The sequence below is a fragment of the Otolemur garnettii genome, unplaced genomic scaffold (genome assembly GCF_000181295.1).
Source record: "Otolemur garnettii isolate 467f Iridium unplaced genomic scaffold, OtoGar3 scaffold00010, whole genome shotgun sequence".
NCBI lineage: Eukaryota > Metazoa > Chordata > Mammalia > Primates > Galagidae > Otolemur > Otolemur garnettii.
In genome coordinates, this window is record NW_003852405.1 from 26,100,817 (window position 1) to 26,109,602 (window position 8,786).

An 8,786-nucleotide genomic window follows, 5' to 3' on the forward strand; every position below is an offset into this window, starting at 1 on the left:
TATTTAGTCCTTAGAGCGAATTAGCCAGGCATTATTGTATGATGTCTCAAAGCCAGTAACAGAATAAATGGGTTCATATTCCAGTTCTACCCCAACGGTGTGGCCTTGGCTAAGTTACTTAACCTCTCTGTACATTCAAGGTCTTGATCTTTAAAATGGACATGATTCCAATTGGACATTCCAATCTGCTTTGAGCAGATTTTAATTAACATCGACAAAGCAGCACCTTCTGAGTTGTCAAACACAACAATAACTTCCAAGATTTGGAAAATATAGATAGCATTGCAGAGTCCTTTCCGAGAAATTTGGAATATTCACAGATGATCTAGGCATTGACTATCCAGGAGAGAAGGACATCATTTTCCATCAAGCAGGGTTACAAGCATCTTTGTCTGCACTGAACACTCCTGAAGTTAGAGAGAACTTACTAACACCCTCCCCAGTATCCTTTTAAGATGATCATTTATCTTTTAAATGTACCCAGTAAAACCAGCAGAAAAGAACCCAGTGGGCATAGCAACATACTATACACAGCCAGAAGGTCTACCAGTTGTATAGATTCGGCTGCAAGGTGCTGAAATGGGGTAACATGTAAGTTCTCTTGGACAGTTGCTTGAATAAGTTACAAGTCAAGTTTACAGACGCAGCAGTAGAGACCCCTGGGAGTTGAAGGCTGTGACCGTTTTATTCAAGACACATAGCTGTACAACCTAACTCCAGGCATACAAGTTAGGTCTTTCGAGAGTTTTCTCAGAGGTCTGCAAACAAATGCCGAAGTCTATAAAGTATGTACCTTTCAAATAAAGCTGTGAAGTGATGGCTTGAGATTCCGTGGGGAGTGCTCTCAGACCTACCGAAACACTGGCAATTTTGTTTAACAGAGAGGACCCGGTCGTTTGCCTTTTCCCTGTCCCCCAAAGAGCCCCTTGGCCACTGTCCCTGTCTCTCCCAGCTTGACTGCTGACCGTGTTGCATGGCGTTCCTTTGTTCTGGAAGGGGCACCCTTTAGTTTCACACCAGTCTCAAGTTCACACGACCAGGCACTCGCACACACCTTTCCATCTGCTAAGGCTTTCCTGTGTCGGGGGCTCTTCTCAAACTCCTTTTAAATACAAAAGAATCCCCCTTCCCTGTGAGTGAGGAAGCCTTTTCTTTCTCTGGAATGCTGAAGGTGTGAGTGGAATTCTTCAGCGACAGTGTCTGGGAAGAAGGGATTCATGGACAACCGCATGGTTTAAACAGATAAATTCAATTAGCCTTTCCTGGGAAGCCTCAGTTTACTGTACAACTCAGTATTTCAAAGGGTGTTAAAGAAATTCTAATTACTGCATAAGAAAGAAGTCAAATTCCTCTTCTCACACGGTGAAGGACTTTTATTACCCACTGCTATAAAACATATCTCTGTCTCTTTTTTCTGTTGCTATCTTAGCAGAGTAACCTGCATACCAATAGGATCACTAAAATGCCACGAAGGAGAACATATTTATCTGTTAAATTCTACGTACAGTAACCTAACAAATGCCAGAGACAGAAAGCTTGCCCTCTGTGCAGTAATACTGGTGCCGATGTCTTCTTTTACGCTAACAATGACAGGCTTCCTGCCTCCTCCTGTACTCAAAAATCAGGATGCATTTTTTTTTTTTTTTCAATCAAAGACTCTGTTTCAAACAGGAAAAGAACTGCTCATGTTTGGCACTGAGATATTTTATGTAGGTAATAAATTTATTCCCTCCAACTGCAGTAACTACAAGTATCTACCTAGAAGGATGAAATGTAAGATTTATGTCATCAGAACTATTCGGTAGACTCGAGGATAATTTTTTCTTCTTTTTGGGACTGTCAACTTTGTTTACTGTTCATGTTCAATTCTATCCTATCCAAGAGATTAAACACAGCTATGTGTCAAAAGCGTCTCAGAAAAATAAGATAATAAAGGTAAAATTATATCAATAAGGAGTACTTTCAAAGACACGGTACATTTATGGAAACCCAAATTGTCACTGGAATGTTCTAATTATATTTGTACTAATCAGAAAGAGATTTTGGAGTCTGTAATTTTATGACATTTTAGTATGTTTTAAAATTGAAATGACTAAGGAATGATTCAAATATCATTGCAAGTAACTTCAAAGAGACACATATGAAGTAATGTAAGTCTAGGAACCACTCTCATAAATCAGAATGTATATTGTCAAATCCGTTAACCTCTTACATGCATTTTTAATTCAGACTTAATCAGCTGGCTACTGAAAGCTTTCTTAAAGAATGATCTTCCAGGGTGATATGCAACATAGGGCTTTTTTTTTTTTTAAGCCTTGCTACATTAAACTTTTTAAAGAATACAGTTGCAACCTCAAAACAATAAATAACCCCATGTAAAATGACAGTCACTGAATCTTAACTAATTGTAATACTCCTGCATAGCCTAGTAACAATTTATGAATTGTGAAGAATAAATCTATCTGACAGGCCTGTTAGCAATAAGGCCTCTAGCTCTTTGCTTTGCAGCGGAATGAAGTAAAATCTATCCTTTTCTTGCTGTTGTTAAAAACATCTCCACATTAGTTATTTTTCACAGAAAAATGCTGCAGGAGATTCCAGGTTGAAAAAAAAAAAATCTGAACACAGTTGAATTTACACTTGGCTATTATTGGCCAGAATACATGATAAGTTAAACCACAACGAGAGCTTATTATTTTTCTAAGAGGGGAAACTTGGAAGAGGATTGTATTTCTAGATTAGAGGGTGGACACTCTTAATTTTTCTGGAGGTCGTAAAACTGAAGCAGCTGCAGGCAAAATAAACATTCTAATACCCGGCACTTAAACACTTGTACCTAGACGCTTAAGTAACAAAAGCACGAAGCACCTGGAATCCCAGCGCCACCGGTGCCTAATGCCAGCAACAATATAAAGCATTCAAGTGACATTTGATAATGAGCAGACAGTGGAGGCATTTACACACATCTTTAGAAGAATCAGACTTCCTACCTTGAAAAGACAGATGGAGGTAAGTTCCTTTATAAAAAAAAGTTGTAAGGAAAGCCAGGCAGCAGTTGCAGTGCATTGAGTCCTTTCAGCCCCTGTACACACACAGCAGTTCGGCAATAAGGGGAAAAATGTCACGGGAGGAGCGGCCGCGCACGGGTGACCTCCTCAAGCTGAGTCCTCTCTGTGAACCAGGCACTGAAAGCCAGGGCTCCTGATTTGCATGGATTATCTCCACTTGAACAGATACAGAGCAGATACATTTCAATGGAACTGGCACAATGGCAAAACGGTGGAAGAGTGAATGAATGAGGGACGGCGCAAGAGAGGGAGAGAGAAAGAGGCACAGACACGAGATCGGAGAGCGGGGATAAGCTGGTTCTTGCAGAACTGTGTCTCAGAAGAGCTATAGCTCCCTCTTCATGTCACAGTTGTAAGATAAGAGATGTTGTCATTAAGAAACCGGTTAATCACAGGGAGAAAATATACCTAGATTAGCGGATGTTCCATCTGCTCCGATTTTCAGGGACATTTTAAGATTCTTCCTCATTTTGTCATGAGGATTTTAGACAGTCTGCCCCAAATCTCTTATTAGTAGCCAGGTAAACAAATTCGGATCAAAGTCTGAGTTTTGAATGAAATCGATGCTTTGACCTGAATGGCGTAGACATCAGGGAAAGAGCATAGACAATTTGCTGAGTGGCATATTTATTTAGAAAGAAAATTAAATCCTGTTAACTTTTAAAGAAGTAGTGGTATGTAGTGCGATGTAAATAGAAAACAGTACTTAAATATTTACTAATGATTAATTATCCGAAAGGACCCAACTGTACTGTCGAAAGGAAGTTTTTAAAATCTCTTTTAAGATACTATATTTTTTTGCATGCTGCATCTTGTTGGTATTTCAGTATAAAGGAGAGCCTTCTTTATCATACAGACGGATCTTCAAATATGCAATTATTGTTAACTTCTTCATTTAGCGTCTTCAGAGCTTCCCTGGGTTGTTACAGATTCATATGCTCATTTTAAAAATGAGAGAGGGGAGAGGGCTGATGTGATTGTAACTCTAGCCAACAGCCACTCAATTCATCTGTATTAGATCTCAGAAGAAAAGAAATAACCCTCTTTTCGTCATTTAATGTGAAGCCTGCCTTCTCTTTGTATAAAGGTGTCTGCAGATACCCAAATAGCCAGGAAATTAGGTCAATTCCAGGGAAGAAGCCATGAGACCAACTAGCTGACTGATGGATCATAGCCTTGTAAAAGAGGACGTTCACCGGGTAGGAACCAAAAGACAGAGGTTAAATATATTTCAACAAATGGCTTTAAGACTTTCAAGCTACACATCTGAGCAGTATTTTCAGAGAGTAGGAAGGAGTTCGATTTTTGCTACTGTTGGGACCTACATCCTGTCAGGAAAGATGAAGAATTTAAACATGTTACACTCATAAGAACTCTGACTTGATGGACAGAAGTGGTCCTTTAAAAGAAATCTCAGCAAAAATGCCAACACACATTTCCATGAGATGTAGTGATGGTCTGGAGTTTCTGAAGTGTGCACACTTAGTGACTATAATCGTGTTTAGGAAACAATTGCCTGAAAGTAAAGGGGTGAAGACAATAGTTATTTTTTGTCTCTGACATCCAGTCGTCTGATTGCTGGCTGGGCGGCTTCTCAATCTATTTGGACCCAGCTTGTACACAGGGTGGACTTGTAACGTTATCGAGGTCTTAATATTACTTTTCAGGTTGTAAATTCTGTCGAGTCAGGCACCATATTAATAATATCTTTTGAAATTCCTCCCCAAACCTTTTGCAAGTATTCTTTACATATGGGAGAGGTTTTATAGATTATTGCAAAAAAAAAAAGGAAAATAATGGCAAAGCATTTGCATTTTCTAGATGAGCTGTTTAATGTAAAAACTGGATTCATAAATTATATTTTCTTCACCCTCATGGATATAAAAGGAAGTAAATATAATGTAAATGTTTTGCCATGTAAAGGACAGTAATACCAGCACAAATAGTGCTAGATCATACGTAGGCATGTAGGCACAATTTGGTGGCCCTCTTCTGTAACAGGGGGTATCTCCCAGAGAGTACACTGAGGATTCCAGTCATAACTTTCTGGGTGCCACTGCTGACTCAGACCCCTATCAGCTTTATGACCACGGGCAAGTTCCTTAACTTGTGTGTAAAACGTGGGCAATAAAATGACTTTTATTATAAGGTTGGTGTAAGGAATCAAAGAAAGGGCTTAGCCTAGCACCTGGGTAAACACTTCATCAGTGCCAGCTATTGTTATAATTATTACAAATCTCTTTGCATTGAACTTGATTTTTTCTCTCTAAACTGGCAAGTGTTACTATGGTGTCTATTAGATGTAGAAACAGGATGACTTCTTTCTGACATTAGCTTTTTCTGACCCTTGTATAAGGATGCTCCTTCCTGGCCCTTGACAACCAGAAGGGATACTACCTCTACCTGTTTTAAAAAGACAGAAATAGCAATACTTTTCTCAGGAGAGCTCGGGAGTGTGGTAGCGGCAGATCCAACCTTCTGTCCAGGAACAGGAAATGGCTGGTGTGGTACCACGTGAAGGGCACCCAGAAGCTCCCCAGCCCAGAAATATCTTCCCATCTGTCCTTTCCTATTTCCTGAAATGCCACCATTAGGGTTTCACTTCTATGCTTCACTGGCTTCCCATCCTCTTTGTCATTTGACACACTACTGGCAAAATCCACACATTAACAAGTTTACACTTAGCGTAACACATGAATTCAGAGTAGTTTTAATTACTAGCTAAAGATCAGACTTCAATCAGAATAGAGAGAAAGCTCATTGGGTGTGTGGTGCTCTGTGTGGGTGAAGTCCTGATGCGAATGGCACTGGACCTGGGCTGGCACGCACTGGAGTGTGCCAGGTCTGGGAAGGACCCTGCAGCTGACCCTCCGAGAGCCACTGTGGACATTCTGGCCCTCTGGTACACGAAATGAGGAGTGAGGATTCATTCATTCATTCAGCAAAAATGCAACGAGTGTTTTGTTAGCAAGTACCTAGGCTACACACACAAAAATATATGGTCCTAGCTAGGTGTGGTGGCTCATGCCTGTTATCCTAGCACCCTGGGAGGCAGAGGTTGAGTGGATCACTGGAGCGCAGGAGTTCAAGACCAGCCGGAGCAAGAGTGAGGCCTCGTCTCCACTGGAAATAGAAAAAGTAGCTGGGCATTGTGGCAGGTGCCTGTAGTCCTAGCTACTGGGGAGGCTGTAGCAAGAGGTTCGCTTGAGTCCAAGAGTTTGAGATTGCTGTGAGCTATGATGCCATGACACTCAACCCAGGGTGACAGAGTGAGACTCTGTCTCAAAGAAAACAAAGAAGAAAAGAAAAAATACGGTCCCTATTCTCACTTCTTAGCGCAGATGACGGAGAGAGTTATATAAATAGATTGACTGTAATGTTGGATAACTGCCCAAAGGAACAGCCAAGGAAAGCAGCTAAAGAACGCAAAGCCCAGCTGGGCCAGGAGCAAGGCTGCACAGACAGGTGATGCTGCCACGACGCTCAGGACGACAGGAGCTGGGCAGGCACGGTAGGGCTGAAGGCAGAGAGGGCTGCAGGTGTGTTTCCGGGTGAGTGAACATGGGTAAAGAGGCAGGGCAGCGGGAGAGGGCGCCGGGACAAGCAGGCACAGGGCACAGAGAAGATGAGTGGGAAACGGGGACGGTGTGCCTAGGATGTTAGGGAAAAATTAGGGAGCAGGTGACAGGAAGAAGACGGGGGGTAGAAATTTGACACAGCATCTGTACCTCCTGAGTCTCCACCTCGGTGCTTGGTCCTCCTCTGCCTCTGTGTGCCCGTGTGTGTGCGTGTGTGTGTGTGTGTGTGTGCGCGCGTGTGTGTGTGTGTGTGTGTGTGTTCATCTGAGCACCCAGCCCTGGGAACACATACCTGGAACCTGGTTTAGAGGACAAGGAGCACTGTCCTCAGTGAGAAAAACAGGGCTATGGTGTCAATTAGAGATTTAAGTCTTTAGGGAGTTGAAATAGTCCAGAATCGTTTGAGGGTCTGCCACGACTGTCCCTGACCGGAATTGCTGAATGGCATATTTCTATATGAATTAGGACTTAATTGTGTTTGGAGACCTTGGGCATAGCCAATCTGGGTGGGAATCACTGCTGGCGCCTTGGAACTCATTTAGCATAGAAAAAATATGGCACTTTGAAATCCTTAGTGAGACAGATTACCAGCATTAATGCTAATGATGGTTAATAATTGGAAAATTATATTTATAAAACAATAATGATAACAGAGTCAAACCAGATAGCAAACCTCCCAACTCGGATATAAAATTCTGTATTTTAAGCTTCCCGTTCTCTTTTATTGCTTGAATCTTAGTTATTTTGACATATTTATCTAGAAAATATTGAAGTTTCTATACTTAACCCAAGAATGACAAATTGTTTCTTGTAAATATTACGCTTACAGTAAAATCCACTATAAGATAAATGGTTACATAGATATTAGAGCCAGTAGTGGGAAATATGTTTGAATTTTAATAAGGGCTGGTTCAGGCTCGAAAACAATTAATAATTGTCAATTTCCCATAAATACAATGACAAGTGAAACCTCCAGAAAGGGGACCCAAACTGCGAACGATTAAAAAATTATGCTGATTAACAGAATGACCGAGTCCACGAGGATTCCTCTCCACTATCTTTCACCTGTACCCTCTCCTCTCCCCTGACCCCGCCTGCCACAATGGTGGTGGGAAAGAGAGGGTTAATTCAATATTGTGCTCGTTCCTAAATATTTTAAACCTCCTTGAAGTTCCATAGCAGGCAAGGAGGTATGCCACAAGAAAATCCTTGCAGTTCTTCAGGAAGGAGTGAAGTCCGCTGATAGACACCAGCTCTTAGCACCTTCAGAATCTACTTTCTCAGGCCGTCCTTAGACCAGTGATTTTCAACTGGTGTGCTTGAACATTTTTAAAGATCATTAATGCTATGGAGTCATAGCTCACAGCAACCTCAGAATCTCAAGCTCAAGTGATTCTCTTGCCTCAGCCTCCCAAATAATTGGGACTACAAGTGCCCACCACAATGCCTGGCTATTTTTAGAGACGGGTCTCACTCTTAGTCAGGTTGGTCTCTAACTCTTGAGCTCAGGTGACCCAAACACCTCGGCCTCCCAGAGTGCTTAGGATTACAGGCTAACTGTGACGGGAGGATGAGCCGCACAGACCAGCACTAGTGGCGTAGATCAGTACGGCTCTGGAAGGCACAGGTCAGAGTCGAAAGAAGTTCACCTTATGGAGGGGCTGAAAGATGAAAGAGAGTCAAAAAGGATCTTGCTGGTAGGTAGTGCAAATTCTTTGTGGTATATGGAGTAACAGAGGAAAATGGACGGAGCTTCAGGAATGCAGTCTTTAGTGAAAATGATTGGACACTGGGACTTAAAATTCTATTCTTCTCTTTACTACCAAGGCACATCTATGATTCCATTGCACAAAGGGTGATAACTTGCCATGGTATTTCATTTGGAAAACACCACCAGTTTCCAGACAAATGGCATTGTCTACCAAGGAAGGCCGATGGTCATTATCCTTTGCACTTTAGATTCTAAGATGGACATCAGTAAGGAAGAAATGAATCCTTTTGAAAACCATAGTATCTCCAAGGCATTAAGATCTACATGACTTAAGCAAAGAAGATATTTTCCTGAGTGCTGAACCCTAAATAAAAATGGGTCTATGTAACATCTGATGTAACTCAAGAAGTATATTCTTAACTTGCATAT

At 41.6% G+C, this 8,786-nt stretch overlaps 1 long non-coding RNA gene across 1 annotated transcript in view; it reads right to left on the minus strand.

The window, feature by feature from the left end:
• The window catches only part of LOC100942038, a 271,582-nt gene extending 268,246 nt beyond the window's left edge, over positions 1-3,336 (minus strand). Inside the window, exon 1 of the long non-coding RNA XR_153060.1 lies at positions 2,991-3,336. This is a non-coding gene — a long non-coding RNA (uncharacterized LOC100942038). The remainder of the gene's footprint in view (positions 1-2,990) is intronic.
• Between the last annotated feature and the right edge of the window lie 5,450 nt (positions 3,337-8,786).